General features: G+C 46.7%; 2 protein-coding genes across 4 annotated transcripts in view; one reads left to right on the top strand and one right to left on the bottom strand.

Moving 5' to 3' along the window:
* LOC144390310 (dual specificity calcium/calmodulin-dependent 3',5'-cyclic nucleotide phosphodiesterase 1C-like) overlaps nucleotides 1-24,120 on the top strand; it is a 442,515-nt gene that overhangs the window by 330,256 nt on the left and 88,139 nt on the right. The gene's annotated exons all lie outside the window — the stretch shown is intronic.
* Nucleotides 1-24,120, bottom strand: part of LOC144390259 (protein NLRC3-like) — a 67,086-nt gene that overhangs the window by 17,239 nt on the left and 25,727 nt on the right. The gene's annotated exons all lie outside the window — the stretch shown is intronic.

Genomic DNA, 24,120 nt, shown 5'->3' with positions numbered 1-24,120 from the left:
CTGCATTGTGGATGAGCTGCAGAGGTGGAATGGTGGTAGCAGGAGACCTGCAGGAGAGAGTTACAGTAGTCAGACTGACGACGCTTCATGAATGAGACCAATGAATAAAATGCATTTAGTGTCCACCAGGATACAGCCCTGATTCTGACACTATGTGATCAATAAAGACATGAGAATAGTGTGACACCGCTGTCATGTTGACACTAATCAATAGAATAACACCAATGCACAGCTATGATCGTGTTCAATTCAATGATGAAAACCCCAGTGACATTGAACGCACCATCCAGTGTGATACCTCATTGCACCACGATGCTCCTCTTAATGTAGTGATGAAGTGGTGATCCAGAGGTTCTACAGAGGTCTTCACCTCCTTCAGAGACTCATTTATTACATGTAGTAATAAAAACATCTGATCTTTTTATGGAGGTAAAAAGACGGAAGAGAAGCAGAGTTGTTGTTTGACACTAAACTCAAATCTCACTTTTAAACCTTCAAACGAGCTCAGAGAGGATTTCCTCCTCCGGTTCCCCAGAGTCTCTGTTATAGATGAAGTATGCTGATGTCCTCCTGTCTTGGAAATGAGTAGAATAAGTATGGTGGCTTGATGGGGGATGGGCGGATGTGCGTGCACAATATTCACATAGTTAGTAACATGTGTTATCAGAAATGTCTGTGACCTTTTAATGCAAAGGGGATGTTGGGCCTCCACCCTGCTAATGAACCTCACCACGTGTTTCTTCACTGAGGACAAAGGAAGAACACAAACATATAGGGGTCCCCCGTGGCCTGATGCCAGGGGCTGATAACAGGACCCCTGCAGCTCTCCAGACCCCCTTGGCCATAAAAAGAGGACGTACCAAAGAACACAGAGCGCTCCCATTGGCCGAGGACAGTGTCATTTATTTATGGACCTCAAGTTCATAAGAAGAGATTGCGCCAAAGGATCGATCTCTTTCGCCTGACATCCCGTTAGTGACAGATCGAGACTACACAACGTTGTTTGGTTTCTTTTCTTTCCCTCCAATTCCCAAGTTTCAGTCTTAATCTCGCTGGACAAATTCAAGACTCGCGCTCCACTACGTCCCGCTTCCTTTTCCCTCTTGATTTCATTCCTGTTGACTCCAGAGGACCGGAGAGACAGCTGCTCTCTGACCCCCCGCCGCCTCTGTTCCCAACGAGAAGTTCGGACCCCACGGCCGAAATCGCCTTCATCCACTGAGTTTCCCTACGCGGAGCTCAACTGTCCTCAGTCAGCTGGAAGCTGATGACCAACGCCCATCAAACAGTAACACTGGTTTTCTGGGCAGACAAATTTAGCGTGTTGATATGAACTTGATGTTTATTTGATTTGTTCAGTCATAACGTGGTACGATAGAGTCCGGATCAACGAATCCGCTACCTTTGATTTATGTTTGAATGTGTACCTGCAAATGTCGTAATGTCCCCTGTTGATCTGATGCTGTGATACGTTTGCTGTAAGAGAGTGAAAGCGCCGACTGTGTTACGCTGCTGAATGATGTCTCATGGTCAGAATAGTTCCTTATTTTCTTTTCTTTTCCCGGGTCTCCGCCGTGACATCTTCACTCTCAAGGAGTGAAGATCAATTATGAGACTTGATTTATAGTATTGGTTATTGGTCCCTGTTAGCTCAGGGTGGTGCCCCGTTATTTATTCATTCTGGAAGGATGCCCAGACATATAACTGTTATCAGAAAGTAGTTTACAATGGGGGGGGGGGGGGGGGTGAGAGTGTGGCAGAGAATCTGGGTGCTACATCTGCTGAACAAGGTCTGGCTTAAATACAATGTAGAGATTGGTTATGGCTGTCAGACAAATAATCCCAGTCAGAAAAAACATCCTTGTTTGGAGCAATGCGACTGCTTCTACCAACTACACTTTGAACCGATAATGAAAAGTTTGCATATCCGCCGTCTCCCTGTTTATGGCTGTGGATCATCTTCATGTCGACTAGTACCACATCCAGGAGGCTGCGGAAGTTCTTTTAAACCATCTGAATTATGTGGACAATGCGTATGATACCATCCAAAAAATGTATGAGACAATGGACGGGGAAGACAGACAAAATGAATCAACTAACAAAGCTTGACAAGTGGTGGGAAGAAGTACGAGAGCAGAAGGAGGAGTGGGAGGTACCCGATGATGATGAGACTGACGTCGACGTGTAAAAACCAAACATGCTGAGAGAAAAAATGAAGTGAACATCTTGAGTGTCCTGTAACATGATTTTAAAAACGAATGTTATTCTTCAGACTGCCGCTGATATGTTTTGTATAACAGAAATAAAACACATTTGTGCTCATTGGTACTTTGACACTATCATGGAAGGGACGCTGCAGATGTATTATGATCCAGCACATCCCGAAGGATTGGGCAGTGTGGCTGAACTGCCGTTAGAGAAGGAACCGGGGCGACGCCGTCAATGTCCGCGGTGAATTCATTTTTATTGGAGCAGGACGCGTATCCGCTGCACGCTGAGGCAGCCGTACATTGTCCGAGGAACAGGGTGTTGGTCAGCGGTATCGACAGACAGTTTCAGATGGATCCTGTTGATATGGGAGAATATGCAGAGTATCGATATATTTTCCAAATACGTGTGAGTTAGATGTCTTTCTAACAAATCAGGCTCCACTGTCGCCAGAGCCTCTAAAGACATTCTGAGTGAGGGCCGTATACCAGTGAGACTGCAAACTGACCAAGGGACAGAGTCTTATAATAAGCCGTTTAGGAGACTGTTGGATCCACATAAAATGACACATTTTTCAACCTCAAACGAGACCAAAGCAAGTGTGGTGGACATACAAGACACGAATGTGGAGATATTTAACATCTGTTCACTCAGATATGTGGACGTGGTTCTAGATCTTGTAGACGTGTAGAACAACTCTCATCACAGATCTATAGAAATGGCTCCATCGGCTGTAAACAAAGACAATGAAAAGGTTGTTAGCTTCAAATTAAAGGGGGACACCGTGAGAATATCAAAACTCTGAGGTGTTTAGGAAGGGTTATAAACTAACATTCCCCGATGAGCATTTTATAATACCAGTGTATGGCCAGAGATGCACCAGTTTATAAGCTTACACACTGTGCGGGTGAGTCTGTGAAAGGGGCGTTTTACGAGAGGGAGCTGCAAAAGGTAATTATAGGTAAAAACAAAGTCTTTAAAATAGAAAAAATCCTGGACAGAAGTTAAGAAGCAGGTGATGGTAAAATGGAGAGGCTGGCCGGATAAGTTTAATACGTGTGTCTTAGAAAAAGACATTGTGGACGTGTGATTAAAAAGACAAACGCACACACCGTAAGAGGTCACTCTTTATGTCACGCTACCAAGTAACGCCTCATTCCAGGTATATCCTAAGAATGAGATATGGAATTATAGGTGGGGTGGGGGTTTGTGACTCTATACAGGCAATAACTAAAGCGATTCATTTACCACTTAGTAGTTACCCTCCTCTGGCGGGTGTATCGATGCATTATAGCCGTGTTATAAATCCCATCTACTTCCTGCGAGTGGCGTCGGAGTCAACTATGACCTTTGAAGGACATCTGGCGGCAATACTGGGCTTTAAACACAGGGAACCTTTTCCATTACCCTCAAATACCAAATCCCTTTTTGCCCCATTCCCAGCAGACGTTCATGCAGCTTGTTACACTTTATACGTATTCTCTCTGATGACTGCGGCAGCTGCACACTAGAAAGACAGACGGCTGGCAGTAACACGGAATGACTTTGGCCACCGATACTCCCTGTTCTGTTTTAATCTGGAGCCTGGCGACGGCCACTCGGGGAACGGGTCACTAATTAAGACAGGAAATGTTCGATTGGAGGTCCGTTTGAGAACAGCTCTGCCCCGGACTATAAATCTCATTTGTTATTCTGTTTTTGACTCATGGAGATATTAAACCAGCGACCAGTGTTGATAGATAACTTCTAAAAAACCCAACGAACACCGTAGAGTTGACAAGCGTTGGTAATGGCACAGATTTTATGGGAGTTCTAGCTTGTGATCCACTTCCTAAACGTGCATTGCACAAGTATCCGGCTATGATGATTGTAAACACGCACCAGGTTGGCTCTTTATATCACAAAGCACATGCACGGTTTTTCTTTGATAGTTTTGGAAACCCTCCAAATTATGAAGCATTCCCGCATGAAATAGTTAATTTTCTCAATTATAACTGCACAGACGTGTCTTATTCTAGAATAATCTTGCTACGGAATCTTGTACGGACATAATTTAGTTAATAACGATGCAATGGTCTGTCATTTTGTTCTCAAAATACACCCCTCTGTGTGCTGTGGGGATACTTTTTCATGTCTACAATGTGCGATCTAATGTCGAAATATAATTTTATTCATTTTATCAGTCTTGTTGCCGATATAATACAATACATAAAACAAAAAAATGTGGATTAAGTATATTCAAAAGTGGCATAAAACACAATAATAGGCATTCACTACATTTGTTATAAAAAAACAACACAATTACACGTCAAAGAATAATTAAATCTTAAAGGTTTAACCATGAATAACCCATCAGCCAATGAGATTTAGCCTTTTTGGCCTTTGGGGTCCTAAAGGTTCTGCTATCTAGAGACCGACTAGTCTAAGACCTCGGACTGAATGAGGCCTGAAGGGGTGTTTTTATACAAAACCTCCACCCGATGGGTGTAGAAGGGTCTAAAACATTATACAGTGACACTTTTCACCAGGTCATACAAACGTTGCCTTTGATCGTTTGATCACTGATGATAATCTCGCCCTCGTCTGTCCATTATGTGCATTCAGCATGTTTCCTACTTTTTTTAGGCACGTGTCGGATGACATTACTCCAAATCACATCTCTTCTGAGCCCTTCATCAACATCTGTTGAGGCACAGCTGCTTTCATGGGGTGGTAGTGATGGAGACAATACGCCCGTCTCCCGCTCGCCCTGTCGCACCACAGACAAGTGTCTCTGTAAAATACCACCATGTGTTTGGGCCTTTTCATACATGTCGGCGTCAGGTTGCTTCAATACATCGGTTCATTTTGCACGGCCGGTCTTATAGAGCTGCGCTGCTCATGTTGCTGCTGCTTCATCCATTCAATCTGCTGCAGGGGACCAGAGACATTATTTGAGCGTGCTCCATTTGACTTCCCCCGGTTGACGAGGTTAATTATAAAAGTAACGGTAATAAAAATCCCCCCGTCTGATTGAGCCTCTTTTCCTTCTTGTTGAGTCGGATCTTTTTATCGGCTACCAGTCTGATGAGATTCTTCTTCTTCTTTAAAAGCACAAACTGTTTGTCGGTCAACGGGATCTGACCTCTTAACACGTTGATCTCACACAGTGCATTAATCCAATGTCTGTTTGCATCAGCCACAATGACTCTCCTCACACGGGGAGAGGATTCATACATGGATTCTAACAGAGTCACATTCCTCCACATGCGTGACCACATTCTGTGTCTGAGCGACAAAATGAGATAGTTAGTGTTTAAACTAATAGTGCGGCTAACTTCACCCTGAATAAATACATTCTGCACTAAATACATACAGCTGAGATTTCTATGATGTACGTATTTGGTAAAAACATTTTGAACTTCTATATCATTACTGCTGGCATTCATTAAATGGTCTCTGATGAGTCGGTTGTCTTTGTCCTGTGGTAGTAAAACATCATCACAGAGACTCTGGTAAGCCCTCTACAACGTATATAAAGGCTGCCAACATGAATAAATGTGCACCATGTTATCAAAACGCTGTGAAATATTCTTGATAAAGAGTCTTTGCTGGATTCGATGGTCCTCACTACCAAACTAAAGGGATGTTGTAGCCGCGCATCAAACCCTTGATCCCCATTAGTAGCCAGAGGGCAGCGTGGTGTAATCGGGCAACACCCGCCGCTTATTGTTCACCACTTGGACTTTCCTTTTTAAGACGGAACCTCTTCTTGTCCCGTTTGATGGTTTCAGACAGTCAACGTATGTGTGCTGTGATTGGCTACAGCAGATGGAACGAGACCAATCAGCGCGTGGGGCGGGACAACAGCCGCGTCACGGCCATTTAACGCGACGCCTTTGCATGTGACGCTGGTTTTACCTTGTAGCGTGTCGTGTGCGTAACATACAAACTGTGTGACGTCGTCTTCTTCGGCCCGGACACACACATCACATGTTTAGTTGGTCAGTCACCAAGATGTGGCCCGAGGGGGGGAACCCGATCGCCGGCCCCTGATGTAAAGACAACGCTGTCTGTGTCGCAGTACAACAGCCTCTCCTGCAGCTTATCTAGCAAGTCGTAAAGCATCAACCTGGCGTGGGCCGTTGTCATGGCTCCTGTGAAGACATTTACGTCTCTTACAGCAGAGTTGCTGCTGTCTGCATGACGCCGCTGCACCAAAGCCGCCTCATCTGGGATCAAACAGAATTGTCTCACATCAAACTGGTCGTGAACATGAACTGTGATCAGCTCACATGTTACTCCTCATGCTAAACCGGCCCCACAGAGAGTTTGTTACAGCTCCTCATGGCTTTGTGGACACACATTTAGTCTGGGTTTAGCTGAATGTCCTCCTTTTTTTTCTCCCCATCAGCCTGTGTTTTGACGTGGCCCCGATAGCCTGATGCCTCCTGCTTGCATTTCATGAACGTCTTCACATGTCCACTAAACAATGTGCTTGTTTTGTTGGGAGAATGCCAGACTTCATGGGTGGACACAATCCGCTGACCCTTTTCCACAGACGTCTGTAGCTCCAGGGACCCGAACCCCAGACAGCTGCCTCTCTCTCTCACTGTGAACACACTCACAAGGTTGGTTCAAAGTGTCAGCACACAACCCGCACAGCGGGAACATGAGCTTTCCATGACATCTGTACGGCAAGACGGGGAGAAACAGCCCTCGGGGGGGGGGGGGGCACTGTGCACTCTATGAAGCCGTAGTAATTATCCATGGACTCAGAATCCCTGGCGATAATCTGGAGGTGGCCGACGGGATGCTGTTTGTTTCTCTGTACAGTTGGATACAGACTTGTAAAGTCCTAGTATCTGATTTTTTCATCATCGCAGACCTTGTGGTACAACTTCATAGCATCTGTACGCCGGCCAAAGAGCCTTTGTAGGATCCAGACGTTTGTGCTGTTTGTACGTGGCCATAAAGGCCTGTACAGAAGCGCTGGATGGTTCTGATGAGGCCCACTCACACTCCCACATCAGCACAACGTTCAAACCCTGTTGTTTCTGCAGGGCATCTGTTCTCTCCATAAGCGCCTTGTGTTGTTACCATACGGGACTTTGGTGACGGGGTTCATGTCGCTCTGTACGCGACATTTGACACATCCGGGAAAAAAACAACCGGCCGATTCATAACAAGCGAATTCTAACCGTCCACATAGAACGGAGCAGACTGGTGCTCCCCGTGGTTGAGTGCATGTCTGATGTCAATATTCTCCGTGTGGGACACGTATTCAGGCCACTGCATGGAAACATCACAATACGTCTTCTTGTGTCTTGTGGAGCCCCTCGTGTGTCAGAGCCACCGTGTCCCGCGGGAGGAACAAGGTTCTGAACACACCCAAACAGCTGGATGGCAAAGTGGTGAGAGGAACAGGGTGGAGCTGCGTGCGTTCTAGGAATGTTCCACCATGAATGGAGCACGCGCTCCACAACGCCTCTACGTCATTGACACAGCAGGCTGAGCTCTGCCTGGAAATCACATTTCTCTCCACAAACTGTGCTGCACCACCTCATGAATGGAGTTTGTTCAGTGTCACACGTCTCGTACCCGTAGTAAGACGGGTCGGGGTCTCTGCCAACGTCGTATTCATTCACCCTCGTGTTGAACTTGTGTGGAAAATAACCTTTTTCCACATCCTCAAACCCCAACGCCGCGGGTGTTTGTGCCAAACGCATGCGTAGAAAACTAAGTGAGTCTTCTGATGTCTGCAGGTCTGCGTTGTCATACATCAGCGTGACTCCCACTCATGACCACCGTGGGCCGGATCTTCTGTTTTACAAGATACTCCAGGATGATAGAGTTGTCAAACCAGATGCATTGTGGGCTATGGATGTATAAGCTGTGTTTTCTGGTCTTGTGTCGTTCCTCACAAGGTGCTTACCGTTATGAACGCGTGTCTCACAGTCATACAACATGTGTGCTGTTTGAGGCTCTTTCTTTTCACTGGGTTGAATGAAGCATTCATGCTCGTCCTCAGCCTCCATTTGTGGCTCCACAGTGGAAACACACGTCGGCTTGCATGTGTGCGCTTTTTACCGCCTCTGTGTGTTTCTCCACACGCCTCACAGTATTTCATAGCGTCACACGGTACGACAGCGTGTACTGCTTCTGGACGCTTGTGCTGATCAAAACCATATTTAGATTCACATCTGCGTTCACAGTCGCTGCGTTTCTGTGTGTTGGTTGTGTGTGTTGGACATTGTGTTGTATAACAGCTGTTTCCAGTGAGCCGGGTCTCATATGTCTGGTACCAATACTGACATACACATGTAGCCCAAACAATCCGGTCTTATTTCCAATCCTGTGCTGGTGCTCATTGTATAGATGGAGCCACACTGTCTGCAGGTGGGGTGTGTCGTGTGTTCTGAAGCCCTGCAGGCGTTTACGACCTGTCACATGGTGGAAGATGATGACCTTCAGCCCCAGATACCTTTCAAAAGCCGCTACATCGGCATGTGTTCATTTAGAAGGAGCGTCCTTGTCTGGGCGGATGAAACGTGCTAAACACAGATTGTTATCCCTGTTGTTTGCTGCGTACAGAAGACAATATCTGATCATAGGGGATGTTTCCTAGTTTTAAACGGGCCCCACCGCCTCCGCTTCCATTTCCTGCCACGGAGACCACGATGTCCAGTTCATGGTCCGTTACAGAGTCATCGTCACTTTGCAGCACATGAACAGATCTACATGGTACGAGTCGTCTGCGTGGAGAACGGTTTGCACGTCGCTGGCCAACGACGCTCCATGTGACACAACATGGCGAACGCCGCCTTCATCAACACGGACTGACTCTGACGTTCCACCGCTCACTTTATTTCTCACCTCACTCGTCACTTTCTGTTGGCTGGTGTACTTTATCTTAAAGTTGAAATGTAACTTTTATTCCTTTATGTTTAAACTAACCCATCGCCTTATAGGCTGTACTTCATCCTCCAATGATGGAGCAGTTCTCCGCTGCGCGTCGGGCCTAACAACGCCCCCCAACTCTTACATTATTGGAGATAAAGTGCTGCTTTTATAATACGGTTACCAGCCACATTATGAATAGTAAGTAAATAGCTGCTTTCAGCACTAAACAGTTGTAGCCAACAAACGTTGTGTGTCTCATTTCAGGAGTCTAGAGACAAAATAGTCCCCGTACGTGCAGGTAAACAGCATCGGGTGCTGCAGCGTCTCCTTCATTCACACCGCTCATGACGTCCACCTTCATTGTCCGGTTGTGGAAGCTCGCGTTGACCCAAACTGATCATTTGTGGGATTTCTGGTCTCTTCTCGGCGATCGCCACTGAGCTGAACACTGAAATGTCAACGAACGGCACAAAATCTGACCTGTTACTTTGTGTGCAGTGATACGGAACGCTCGGGTCAATGTGACCAGCAACTGTACATTATGGCTCAATAATGCACCGCGACTCACTCTCAACCAATCAGAGCGCTGCATTTCATCTACCCGTATTATAATATGCTACAAGCTGCTAGAGGTTTAGAGCTTAACAACAGGAATCCAAAGGGATGCATTTTACTTCAGGAGAACCTGAACGTGTTTCTATTTAGTCTCTAAAAAATGTCTTGTCTTCTATGAGGTCAAACACTACGTTGTGTTACCAGAACCTGCTGCAAACCCACAACTGGTTAATTACTATATGTTCTGTCTGAGTCAATTGAAGGTATAAGGGCCCATTATAAATGCCTCTCATCCTCTCATCAGCAGATCTCATGTCATGGGAGGAATAGGTGCATGGGAGTCCTCACTGAATGATGTATGATCAGTGTGTACAAATACATAAAATGAGAATTCGCTGCCTTTTAGGCATTAGGCTTTTATTTTGTACAAGCTTTTATTCTGAAATGGTTTCATGCCTTAGGAGTTCCGGGGTTAGTTTCCTGTTAGTGGTTAGAGAAAGATGGTAGAATTAGCCAACATGCTTTCGTCATCCATGGCAATCCACATCGTAAATGCTGCAGAAGCAACGTCGTAAGTTGATCATTTCATTGTTTTAATTGTAATGTAAAAGTTAAGATGCATATTTACAGTAAAAGGGGATTTGATGACTGTAATTAAAAACGTTTTATTCACATATGTCTACGTAGGACTAAACTATTGTGTACCTGGTGTTTGTTACAGTTTTTCACTCTTCTGTCTGTGACATGATATAAAGAGCCACAGTAAACAGCTTGAGAAGCTACTACGACTCAACGCGTCATTTGGAGGAAGAGTTTAGCTAGTTGAATAGCCGCGGTTGCTACACCGTAGCGAAGACAACATAGAGCATATTGGATACAGTTATACAGTATATTCATTAGGTATTTATAGACCTCTTCACGGATGACGTCACAGGAAAATGTGCGTAGTGCGTAGTGCGCATGTCAGGGTCAGAAAGTTCCGTGAACTTCCAGCGGTCGTGTGTAAACGAAACATTTTCTCTTCAAAATCCTGCTTGCGTCGTGGACGGCTAATTGACATTGCAGGTCTTTGGTCTCTTTGGCTGATGTTCCCGTTTATTACTCTTCACAAATGACAAAACCACTCGATGTGACTTGGCTTCCTGGTCTGGCTCGGTGTGTCTGCAGTAAAAACGCTGTGATCTCCCCGTCAGCCATGCATCATTACCTGAGTCAGCACTTTAGTTGGGAGTGAAAAGCTACGGAAAGGTGACAGCAGGAGAAGTGACAGGAGGCCAGCCGGTAGTTGATGTGCTCCACGTAGCGTGTGAAGGGAGTGGTGTGTTTGGCTGCTATGAAGTGGACACAAGCAGACTGCAGCTGCACAGAGAACACGTACTAGTTAACTAAAAGTCATTTCACTCACTTACACTTTCATATAAAAGACTGAAAAGACATGAACTAAATACACTTTCAGCTGAAATACGTGTGTGTGTCACAGACAGACAGCAACGGTCTCACATGTTTTCACCAGGTCGCTGACGGTCAACCACCTTAATCACATTATTTAAACAAAGTGACCTGTTCAAACTATTTAAGAGAAGCGCTTCAATTTCTACCTTCTACACGTTATTTATTGTAATCAAATCCTCTGCAGTTCATCGGTTGGTGTTTGTCAGCCTCTGTGGCTGTAACACACTCGTCTTACCAACTTAATAACACAAGTTGACCAATGGTTGGGGACCATTTAGTGGCCTTCATTAGTCTCTGGATACTTGGGGCACATTAGTATTTATAAAGCCCATCCTTGGCCTGCTCTCCTCTTTTCTTACTAGCTACTATATGTTCTCCCCTAGAAATCCATCAAAGTAGCATGAAAGCCTTGGGAGTTCAGTCTGTAGTGACCCTGAGTATATGAACCATGAATGTAGACCTTGTGACGGCACCACAAGAAGAGATTTTGGACATTCAGTCATTAGCGTTGCCAGGCAACAGCCTTGTTCTCACAGATGGTTTGTGTCATGTGACAGTGTTTGGTTGTTTTGGTGGGGACCAATAATTGGGACTATCGTCGTCATCCACACACACCTGGTACAGACACCTGTGTCCTCCCATGGTGCAGCCAGCCATGGTTCTCCACATGTTAGTCTGTGACAGCAGGGATTCATAAACCACTCTGCAAGGTGTCCCAAAGTACCTGCGTGAGAAAATACAGCACCGTGCTCACTGAACGTGTGTTTAGGTGCACGGGACCACTCGGCTTGTCAACACGCAACACTCCATCCATCCATCCATCTTCAACCGCTTATCCGGGGTCGGGTCGCGGGGGCAACAGCTCCAGCAGGGGACCCCAAACTTCCCTTTCCCGGGCCACATCTACCAGCTCTGACTGGGGGATCCCAAGGCGTTCCCAGGCCAGTGCAGAGATATAATCTCTCCACCTAGTCCTGGGTCTTCCCCGGGGCCTCTTCCCAGCTGGCCGTGCCTGAAACACCTCCCTAGGGAGGCGCCCAGGGGGCATCCTCACCAGATGCCCAAACCACCTCAACTGGCTCCTTTCGACGCAAAGGAGCAGCGGCTCTACTCCGAGCTCCTCGCGAATGGCTGAGCTTCTCACCCTATCCCTAAGGGAGACGCCAGCCACTCTCCTGAGGAAACCCATTTCGGCCGCTTGTACCCGTGACCTAGTTCTTTCGGTCATGACCCATCCTTCATGACCATAGGTGAGGGTAGGAACGAAGATTGACCGGTAGATCGAGAGCTTTGCCTTCCGGCTCAGCTCTCTTTTCGTCACAACGGTGCGGTAAAGCGAGTGCAATACCGCCCCCGCTGCTCCGATTCTCCGGCCAAACTCACACTCCATCTTCCCCTCATTCGTGAACAAGACCCCGAGGTACTTGAACTCCTTCACTTGGGGTAAGGACACATTCCCTACCTGGAGTAGGCAATCCATCGGTTTCCTGCTGAGAACCATGGCCTCAGATTTAGAGGTGCTAATCCTCATCCCGACCGCTTCACACTCGACTGCGAAACGCTCCAGTGAGAGTTGGAGGTCACAGACGGAAGATGCCATCAGGACCACATCATCTGCAAAAAGCAGCGATGAGATCCGCAGCCCCCCGAACTGTAGACCCTCCTCCCCCCGACTACGCCTCGATATCCTGTCCATGAAGACCACAAACAAGATTGGTGACAAGGCGCAGCCCTGGCGAAGGCCAACCCCCACCGGAAACGCCTTCGACTTACTGCCGAGCACCCGAACACAGCTCTCGCTTTGGGCGTACAAGGATTGGATGGCCCCAAGCAAGGACCCCCTCACCCCGTACTCCTGCAGCACCTCCCACAGTATCTCTCGGGGGACCCGGTCATACGCCTTCTCCAAGTCCACAAAACACATGTAGACTGGTTGAGCATACTCCCAAGCCCCCTCTATGATCCTGGAAAGAGTGAAGAGCTGGTCCGTTGTTCCACGACCAGGACGAAAACCGCATTGTTCCTCTTCAATCCTTGGTTCGACTATCGGCCGAACCCTCCTTTCCAGCACCTTAGAGTAGACTTTACCCGGGAGGCTGAGTAGTGTGATACCCCTGTAATTGGCACACACTCTCTGGTCCCCCTTTTTAAAGAGGGGTACCACCACCCCGATCTGCCACTCTTTTGGCACTGTCCCAGACTTCCACGCAATGTTGAAGAGGCGTGTCATCCAAGACAACCCCCCAACACCCATTGCCTTTAGCATCTCTGGACGGATCTCATCAATCCCCGGGGCTTTGCCACTGCGGAGTTGTTTGACTACCTCAGTGACTTCCACCAGGCTAATTGACGATGATCCCTCCTCCGCCTCCAGCTCCGCCTCCACCACAGAGGGCGTAGTAGTTGGATTCAGGAGTTCCTCAAAGTGTTCCTTCCACCGCCCGATAACCTCCTCAGTCGCGGTCAACAGGGTCCCATCCTTACTGTACACAGCTTGGATGGTTCCCCGTTTCCCCCTCCTGAGGTGCCGGATGGTCTTCCAAAAACACTTTGGTGCCGACCGAAAGTCCTTCTCCATAGTTACCCCGAACTCCTCCCATACTCGCTGCTTTGCCTCCATCACGGCAGAGGCTGCTGCCCTTCGAGCCTGTCGGTACACTGCAACTGCCTCTGGAGTCCCACCGGATATCATAACCCGGAAGGCCTCCTTCTTCAGTCGGACGGCTTCCCTGACCACCGGTGTCCACCACGGAGTTCGAGGGTTACCGCCCCTTGATGCACCTAAGACCTTGAGGCCACAACTCACCGCCGCGGCTTCAGCAATGGAGGTTTTGAACATAGACCACTCTGGTTCAATGTCCCCTGCCTCCACAGGAATGTGAGAGAAGCTCCGCCGGAGGTGTGAGTTGAAAATCTTTTGGACCGGGGCCTCCTCCAGACGTTCCCAGTTCACCCTCACTACACGCTTGGGTTTACCGGGTCTGTCCCGAGTCTTCCCCCATCCTCTGACCCAGCTCACAACCAGATGGTGATCAGTTGACAGCTCTGCCCCTCTCTTTACCCGAGTGTCCAGAACATGCGGCCTCAGATCAGACGATACGATTACAAAATCGATCATTGATCTTTGGCCTAGGGTGCTCTGGTACCACGTACACTTATGAACATCCTTATGTTCGAACGCAACACTGCAGCTTGCAAATGAAACGGCGCCATCTAGTGGACATTAGCTGTACATGTTGGTCTGAGGCTTCATGACAACTGTGTCTCATCTTTATTAGGAAGCCTTTAAAGGCTACAGGTCACATTCTAGTCACAACACAACATATATGTATATATATATATATATATATATATATGTTCAATTCTGTTCGGCTTCCAAACTCTCAGCCAATGAGTGTCAACAGAAGACGACATGTCCCACCACATGTCCCTTCTGTCTCAGGGACTGTGAGAAGAATGAAGATCACAGTTAAACTCTTTCTCCCTGTCGCCCTTCACTCATGTGTCCCTCAACAAAACATCTCATGGTGGAGCTGAATAAGAATTCACTTCATTATTCTGATGTTACCAACGATGGCTTGACAGAGAAGCACCATCTTCTCCAGTATGGTCTGGTATGTATGCTCCAGAGTCCAATCTCACATGTTGTACTAATGGACACTAGAAGACCACATGTACATTACATAGCTCTTAATCCATGGACAGGATGAGACGTTTCACCATTTCCATCTTCATCAACATCATCGTCGTCATCGTCTCGATCTTCATCATCTCCAATTCATCTCCAATTCTTGGACGTCTGGTTCCACTTCATCTAAAGAAAAGCATGTTTGATGAGCACACTCACCCCGTCACACTGCTTGGTTGTTGAATTTATCTTCCTGTAATTCTCTTTGTAACCATTTTTAAAATAACCAATAAAGTTCATAAATCTGGTAGATGCCTTCGATCTCAATCTCCTCAAGAGATTTTCCTTCTTCCAAGAGATCCTTTCTCCATTGGCAGGAGAAGCTTTGAGATTTTTGACTTTTTCTCAGACACCCTGAAAAGACAGAAGTGTCCTCTGACGGGTAGAAACACACCATCAGCTTGTGTTTGTCCTCCAGTGTGGAGAAGTATAAAGTGAATGTGAGACAGTCGTGTACTACTGTATTCTCCCAATGAGCCACATGTAGCGTCTCGCTGTGTGAAAGAAGAATACTTTCTAACTCACATGATTGACACAAAATGCACCCAAAGCATCTTCTGCTGTTGGAGCAGCTAAATACAGAAGGTCAAATGGCTCTGCTTCACTTTCACTGGGACTTTAAGGGCCGGTTAACTTGTAAAAACACACATATGGGGAATAAAAGGGAACATAAAGGCACCATTGAGCGCCACGGCCAACAAGAATCCCCATATTGTACGTTATCTCCTGGCCTGAACATCTCTCCTTCACAGCAAACAGGCACACGTGTGGCCTTCCTTTGACACTCATGTTTGTAACTCTGCAGCTGCTTCATGTGCTGGAGGAAGGAGGATCATCCAGAAGTTCTACATTCAGGCTGCCTGTAGTATTGTCACTAACTTCTTTGTTCCCCACATGTCACACTTGCTGATTGACTGAGCTTCAGATGCACGGACTCACTGTGGAACTCAGGCCCACATGGGCAATGAGTTCTTTCAGTTTGGATGCTTATTGAGAGGAAACAGCAGAGAGCCGGTTAGCTGAGCCGTGAGGCACAGGCTGAAGTTCTGTACCACAGCCTCACCAGACACCGACTTTGGTTTACATCCATAGGTTGGCCTTTCCCTGCCATTGCACATCTGGATGAGCAGATGTACCAAAGGCATTACATCAAGTTGGATAATCAGTGTAAAAGCATCACTACAGAATATAGTGCAGTGAAGGAGCAGCAGGATGCACAAACCTACATATCCATGAGAGATGGATCTCACAGGTTAGTCGGCCTTTAAAGGTCAGTTACCTTTAACTCTTCAAGAACGTTGCAAACCAGCATCCGGAAGCTTCCCATCAGGGAGCCAGGAAGTAGTTGGTGACGGTCCTCATGCGTTTGTGCGTGAGGAGGTCAAGCCGAGCCATGAAACCTGGAGAAACGTCCACATAGAATCACCTTGGACCTTCATATCAGCCCTGGACATGGCTGGAGATCAAAGTGACCTACGATGAGTTTGACACACCTGCTTTAGAGCAGAATGAGGATGTACTTTATTGTAATCATTTCTTTCAGCTACAATAACCATGTTGTTAAGAGATGGAAAGTTAAAGCCGTTCCTCTTTCTGTCCACGCTGCACAACGCGTGTTTTATTGCATTTAGTGGCAATGCTGCTGCTGCTTTTATTTTGGCGGGAAATCCCATTTAACACTTTCAATACTCCACTTTGTGAGGAAATAAACTCCACCCTGTTATCAAATGTGTGCTTGTGCTTTGTGTGTTTTTGTTGGTGACTTAAGTGTGATATTTGGTGCAGAATGAAAGCTTCAAGTTGCACCTGAAGTAGCGAGCTCAGTAGTTTGTGTTGTTGTGAGACGGCTCTGCGTGAAGGTTAATAAGGTTAATAAAGCAACTTATTCATTACTCATTTCTTTATTTACTCACTTCCTTCTTCAACATGCTGCACCACCAATGTTTCCTCTGTGCTATTGACACAGCAACAGGGCTGTAGAATAAATACAGATATTATGGAGGAAATAGTACAAAAGTCAATAGTACAGCATCTTTAAAAAGGATCAGAGTATTTCATGTCAAGAGAAATAATACAGCGTGTTGAAAGCATCTTTATTTGATGGCCTGTTTAAACATGTACAGTTTTTTCTGTACATGTTTAAAAATGGGCTCAAAAAGAATTACACATTCATATTTTCCTTCTTCACCTTGTTTTTATTATTGCTGATGAAGCGCACACACACATAAGGACACATTTGTCTCATATGGGGGGACAGATGAAAGAGCGTCTTATAAAATGTCTTCTTGAACACATAAAGATGAAGATTAAAGCCTAATTAGGAGCCAATATCTAAATGATCATCTATTGATTGAAGGAGCACAGCAGCATTAAGCTGAGCTCTTTCACACTTCCATCTGAGTCCCAGAGAGCTGTGGACCCCCCAGAGTCCAGACCTGCTCAGGTACCCCTCACCTGCTCCACCTGCATCTACACCCACATGAACCACCATCAGCTGAACAGACTGAACTATGTGGTGAGCAGAGAGGAAGGTTCTCCACCAGGAGGAGACTCTCCCTCCTGAAGAGGACGCAGAGACACTGAGGAACCAGAAGACCAGGACCTGAACCCAAACCCAGGATAAAGAGTTTCAGTGAATGTGGTGCTGAAGGTGTGGAGGTGGATCAGTGTGTCAGAGGAGACTCTGTAGAAGGACAGAGAGCCAGCAGGACAGTCCACATACACTGCTACTCTACCAGAGGAGGAGGAGGAGGAGGAGGAGGTGATGTGTGTTACTGTGTTATTGTGACGGACACAGTAACCTCCATCAGAGCAGATCAGACTCCAGGACTGATCATTGCATCCAAACACACAGTCTAGACTGTTTCCTTTCCTCCTGATTCCTCTGTAACTCACTAATACATGAACTCTTCCTCTCCACTCGACCTCCCAGTAACAGCGACCAGTCAGACCAGTTCTACACAGCAGCTGATCCCAGCAGTCAAATCTGTCTGGATGATCAGGATATGACTGATCCTCCTCCACATGTGTCACCTTCCTGTTGTTGTCAGACAGTTTGAGTTGTTTGTTTACTGTGTTTGTGTCGATTGTGAGTTCACAGGAATCTGATGAGAGAACAAGACACAATACAGCTGCAGTTATTAATCATGTGTTCATCTACTGACACGTTGATGATGACGTCACAGAGGTGAATGAGTGATGTCACAGTGTGAAGATGGTTGAATCTTCATGAATCAAAGCACACTTACACTTCCTCAGACCTGGTGTCAACCATCGGACTCCATCAGGCTCCACCCTGAAAGGAGGAGGGGGGTCAGAGCAGCATGGAGACATGGACATTACATCACTCTCACACACAGCTTTGTCCTTCATGTCCACATGGAGCACCTCTTCTTCTTCTACCACTACTTACAGACGACCACAGACTGTCAGTCAGGCGTCACACAGCGACGAGGTGCTGGAATATATTCATGAAGAAGATGAATGGATAACAAATAAGAAATGGACCTGTCACTGTACTTTCACCAGATGTGAATTCAAACGGGAGAAATGACGTCATGCTACAGATCAAGCTTCATGGGACGTGTGCAAAGGAACATTCACATTAAACTGTTTCATAAAGATAAAGCAGATACAGACCATTCAGTATTCACACAATGTGCATGTTTCCATGTTGTCCCCATTTGTGGACAATGTCTCTCCCTGTGGTTCGCTGGAGTCCCAAAACTTTACAAATGGCTTTGTCACCTTTTCCACACTGATGGATCTCAATGACTTTGTTCCTCATTTGTTCCTGAATGTCTTTGGATCGCAGCCTGATGTCTCGCTTGTGAGGATCTTGTGGTCTACTTCACTTTGTCAGGCAGCTCCTATTTAAGTGATTTCTAGATTGAGAACGGCTGTGGCTGGAGAAATGGAACTGGGCTTTCCAAAGCTGTGATGAACCTCAGTTCATTTATGTTTTCATCCCTTTTTCACACAGGGCCATTTAGGTTTGGATTCTTTTCTCCCCTTAATGATACAAACTGCATTTTGTGTTTACTTGCGTTATCTGTGTCTAATATTTACATTAGTTTGATGATCTGAAACATTTAAGTGTGACATGCAGGCATGAAAACGGGTCACGGGTGAAAAAGGTGAGACGGATGTTTCCCCTCTAGGGGTTTTCAGCTGGTTTTGTCCCAGGGACCACCATTCTGAATAGAAAGTCACTGCGGCCTGTAACCTGGACCTTAAGTTCATAAGAAGAGATTGCGCCAAAGGATCGATCTCTTTCGCCTGACTTCCCGTTAGTGACAGTTCGAGACAACACAACGTTGTTTGGTTTCTTTTCTTTCCCTCCAATTCCCAAGTTTCAGTCTTAATCTCGCTGGACGAACTCAAGACTCGCGCTCCACTACGTCCCGCTTCCTTTTCCCTTTTGATTTCATTCCTGTTGACTCCAGAGGACCGGAGAGACAGCTGCTCTCTGACCCCCCGCCGCCTCTGTTCCCAACGAGAAGTTCGAAACCCACGGCCGAAATCGCCTTCATCCACTGAGTTTCCCTACGCGGAGCTCAACACAGTATTCATGTGTTCAAAAGCCCAATTACTTAATAAATGCAGTCAATTAAAGTTGATAACATTTTCTAAAGCACGTTAGCTGATGAATGATTTGCATAAGTAGGTTAAATAAAGCCTTCCCTCTTTATACAGGGCTGTGAAGGGGGTCCCCATCCTGACGAAGAAGCAATCTGAGGATGAGCTGCCAACCCTTTTTGTAAAAAAAATGAAAACCCATTAATGGAGACATGTGATTTATGCAGTTTTTTTCTTTAAGTTCATTCAATTATCAAGCATAATTTACCTACATTTGATTGATTGATTTGTATTACTGTTAATACACAAGAGGTGATATACCTTAACTTTAGTGAGCGGCTCAACCTTTCGCATATTTTTCTGTCTGTGGCCCTCAGTGAAAAAAGTTTGGACCCCCCTGCTTTAACACGTGGAACATTTCGGGCGGCACGGTGGCGTGGTGGTTAGCACTGTTGCCTCACAGCAAGAAGGTCCTGGGTTCGATTCCGCCCAGTGGCCTTTCTGTGTGGAGTCTGCATGTTCTCCCCGTGTCTGCGTGGGTTCTCTCCGGGTTCTCCGGCTTCCTCCCACAGTCCAAAGACATGCTCTGGGGATCAGGTTAATTGGGGACTTTAAATTGCCCGTAGATGTGTGAATGGTTGTATGTCTCTGCGATTGGCTGGCGACCAATCCAGGGTCTATCGCCCGAAGTTGGCTGGGATGGACTCCAGCCCCCCCGCGACCCTGTGTGCAGGATAAGCGGTTTGACAATGGATGGATGGATGGACTTCCTGCATTTCGCTCTTGCTCGCCCCACGCGTCCAGTAGTCGTATTACAGTTGTTTAACGTTCCCGTCTTCCTCGGTGGTTTGATTTGATCGCTCTCGCTCGCCCCCTAGTGTGATAACCGGCACTCCGCTTGTTGTTGCGCGCAACCGCACCGCCGTTCCTTCCCTGCACCCCCCTCTCTCTCTCACCCCCTCTGTAACCTAATACGACCCCCTAGCCGCTCCAAACACTTCTCATCCAATCACATCCACTCCATCCGGATGGCAACATTTATCTGGATAGGGTGTTTTTGGTATGTTCTGTTCATTTCTACGATATAGTTGATACTAATTCCAGGTCCACCATCAGCTGTTGGTTCTTCACTGAGCGTCTGTGGCCGACTGTCACCTGTAGCTTCAACAAGTCCACTCTTATCATCCAGGGAACCGTCTCTCAGTTTAAAGCACCAAAAGCAGGTGAAGCTAAACTCCTTTAAAACACCAAACGTTCCTCCTGTGACGATCCATCAAGACGCTTTGAACAGATTGTTTCTCTGACTGTTTGTCTCTTAATGATAATGTCTGGACTAAAGGACAAACACACACTGGAGGCAGGGGACCAGCATCTAAACATCCAAGTGTTGTTTGAGTTGTTAAGAGCCCACAAACCTGCAGCGTGACCACGTTGACTCATATCAACCCACCATGATGCCGGCAACGTGTCAGGAGACACTGTCCTCTCTTATAACGTGGAGACAAGACAAAGCTCCTCCCTGTTCAGGCTCATCCTGGCTACTGTTCCTCACTATTTCTGTCTGTGTTGATGGCCTCATGTGGGACACAAACAGTTTGATGAGTCTCTGGTAGTTTGAGGTCAGCTTGGTGTGTCAGGGTCTTATTAACCAGGCTGACAGTGGGACAGAGAAAAGGTTTCCAGCTCTACCTCCTCTACCAGACTGATGGTCTGTGGCTGCAGCCTCTTCATACCTGAGAGTCTCCAGTCTCCAGTGAGGATCCTCCAGTCCAGCAGACAGCAGCTTCACTCCTGAGACTCCTGGATGATTGTAGCTCAGGTCCAGCTCTCTCAGATGGGAGGGGTTGGAGCTCAGAGCTGAGGCCAGAGAAGCACAGCCTTCCTCTGTGATCAGACAGCCTGACAGCCTGCAGACACACAGAATAAGACACATGTCACATGATCTGAGGGAGCTGTGAGGGCTGGAAGGTCAATGCAGTACTGAGATACTATCAGGTACAGAGGGGTCCCATTCACATGGTTACTGACTGGTTTCCAGTCACAACTAAACACCCACTAATGTACATCAACCACCTGATAACATTACTACTAACTCTATAATGTCAAATATTTACATTGGAAAATTGTAAAAAGAAAGAAACACATTTACCTGAAAATATTTGGAAAATACATATTTGATTTAAATCATGGAAGCAGAAAGAATCTTATGAAAGTCATTAATGTACCATGGATGTAAATAAAGACACCAAGTGGACTTTAATTGAATCCTGACCTGAGAGTCTCCAGTTCACAGTGTGGACTCTTCAGTCCAGCAGAAAGCAGCTTCACTCCTGAATCCTGCAGGTGGTTGTTACTCAGATCCAGCTCTCTCAGACTAGAGGACTTGGAGCTGAGAACTGAGGACAGAGCGTCACAGCTTCTCTCTGAGAGGTTACAGACACTCAGTCTGAAGAGAAGGATGAAGAAGAAGCAGTAAGTATAAAAGATGGCAGCATATTTAAGTTCTGATGTATGAATTAACTCTCTCTGTACTTACAGAACTTTGTTGGAGGCTTTGACCACTGGCAGGAGCCTCAGAAGAGCCTCCTCTGAAGCAGAGTATTTCTTCAGGTCAAACACCTCCAGATCTTCTTCTGATGACAGTAAGATGAAGACCAGAGCTGACCACTGAGAAGGAGACAGTTCTTCTGTGGAGAGACGTCCTGATCTAAGGGACCGTTGGATCTCCTCCACTAGAGAAACATCATTCAGTTCATTCAGACAGTGGAACAGATTGATGCTTTTCTCTGGAGACACATCCTCATTGATCTTCACCTTGATGTACTGGACTGTCTCCTGATTGGTCTGGGAGCGACTTCCTGTCTGTGTCAGCAGACCTCGTAGGAGAGTCTGATTAGTCTCCAGGGAAAGACCCAGGAGGAAGCGGAGGAACAAGTCCAGGTGTCCATTACGACTCTGTAAGGCCTTGTCCACAGCACTCTGGTAGAGACGCTTTGGGTCAGGATTGGGTATAAAGCGTTTAGACACCAGGGAGGTTGTTTGTTGTTCTGACAGCAGATTGACACCAAAGCTGAAGAAGGTCAGATGGACATGAAGAGCAGCCAGAAACTCCTGAACACTCAGATGGACGAAGCAGAACACCTTGTCCTGGTACAGTCCTCTCTCCTCTCTAAAGATCTGAGTGAACACTCCTGAGTACACTGAGGCTGCTCTGATATCGATGCCACACTCTGTCAGGTCAGATTCATAGAAGATCAGGTTGCCTTTCTGCAGCTGATCAAAGGCCAGCTTTCCCAGAGACTCGATCATCTTCCTGCTCTCTGGACTCCAGTGTGGATCCGTCTCAGCTCCTCCATCGTACTTGACCTTCTTCACTTTGCACTGAACCACCAGGAAGTGGATGTACATCTCAGTCAGGGTTTTTGGCAGCTCTCCTCCCTCTCTGGTCTTCAACACCTCCTCCAGAACTGTAGCAGTGATCCAGCAGAAGACTGGAATGTGGCACATGATGTGGAGGCTTCGCGAGGTCTTGATGTGAGAGATGATCCTGCTGGCCTGCTTCTTATCTGTGAACCTCTTCCTGAAGTACTCCTCCTTCTGGCGGTCAGTGAACCCTCTGACTTCTGTCACCATGCAAACGCACTCAGGAGGGATCTGATTGGCTGCTGCAGGTCGTGTGGTGATCCAGAGGCGAGCAGAGGGAAGCAGCTTCCCCCTGATGAGGTTTGTAAGGAGCACATCCACTGAGGCCGACTCTGTGACATCAGTCAGGACGTCATTGTTGTGGAAGTCCAGAGGAAGTCGACACTCATCCAGACCGTCAAAGATGAACACAACCTGGAACTTCTCAAACCTGCAGATTCCTGCTGCTCTGGTTTCACTGAAGAAATGATGAACAAGTCCCACCAAGCTGAACTTCTTCCCTGTCAGCACATTCAGCTCTCTGAAGGTGAATGGAAATGTGAACTGTATGTCCTGGTAGTCTTTGTCTTCAGCCCAGTCCAGAGTGAACTTCTGTGTTAAGACTGTTTTCCCAATGCCAGCCACTCCCTTAGTCATCACTGTTCTGATTGGTTCCTCTCCTCCAGCTGAGGCTTTGAGGAGGTCTTCTAGTCTGATGGTTGTTTCTGGTCTGGCTGGTCTTCTGGATGCTGTTTCAATCTGTCTGACCTCATGTTCTTCATTGACCTCTGCAGTCCCTCCCTCTGTGATGTAGAGCTCTGTGTAGATCTCATTCAGAAGGGTTGGGTTTCCTGCTTTAGCGATCCCCTCAAACACACACTGGAACTTCTTCTTCAGGTTGGATTTGAGTTCACGCTGACAATCTGTAGGAAGAAGTCCTGAATGAAGACAACAAAGAAGATCAATGAGTCACAGAATAGATTTCATCATGTCCTTTCCTCAGAGAATGACTATGAATATATTCTGTCCATCTCTTGAGACATTAGTGAAGGTCTCATTTATCAGCATGGTAAGTCTGTAGAGAAATCCTCTTACTGCTCTGCAGACGCTCAGCCAGCTCCTCCTGCTTCATTCTCCTCAGGAACTGCACTAAAAATCTTCACAAAGGCCTCTCTGCTCCTCCTCTGCTCTTCATCCAGCTCCTCCTCATCCTCTTTCTCTAAGCATTCTATGTAATCTGAACTCACAACCTTCTGGATCTTTTTCAGCTCGTTCTTCACAAAAGTGAGGATGTTCTCCTCCAGCAGCTGGAACAGAACATTCTATGAATGACACCAACTAGAACATGGAAGCCA

Source organism: Gasterosteus aculeatus, chromosome 21 (genome assembly GCF_964276395.1).
Source record: "Gasterosteus aculeatus chromosome 21, fGasAcu3.hap1.1, whole genome shotgun sequence".
NCBI classification, from domain to species: Eukaryota; Metazoa; Chordata; class Actinopteri; order Perciformes; family Gasterosteidae; genus Gasterosteus; species Gasterosteus aculeatus.
The sequence above is the reverse complement of the archived record's forward strand: the minus strand, read 5'-3'. Positions and strand labels throughout refer to the sequence as shown.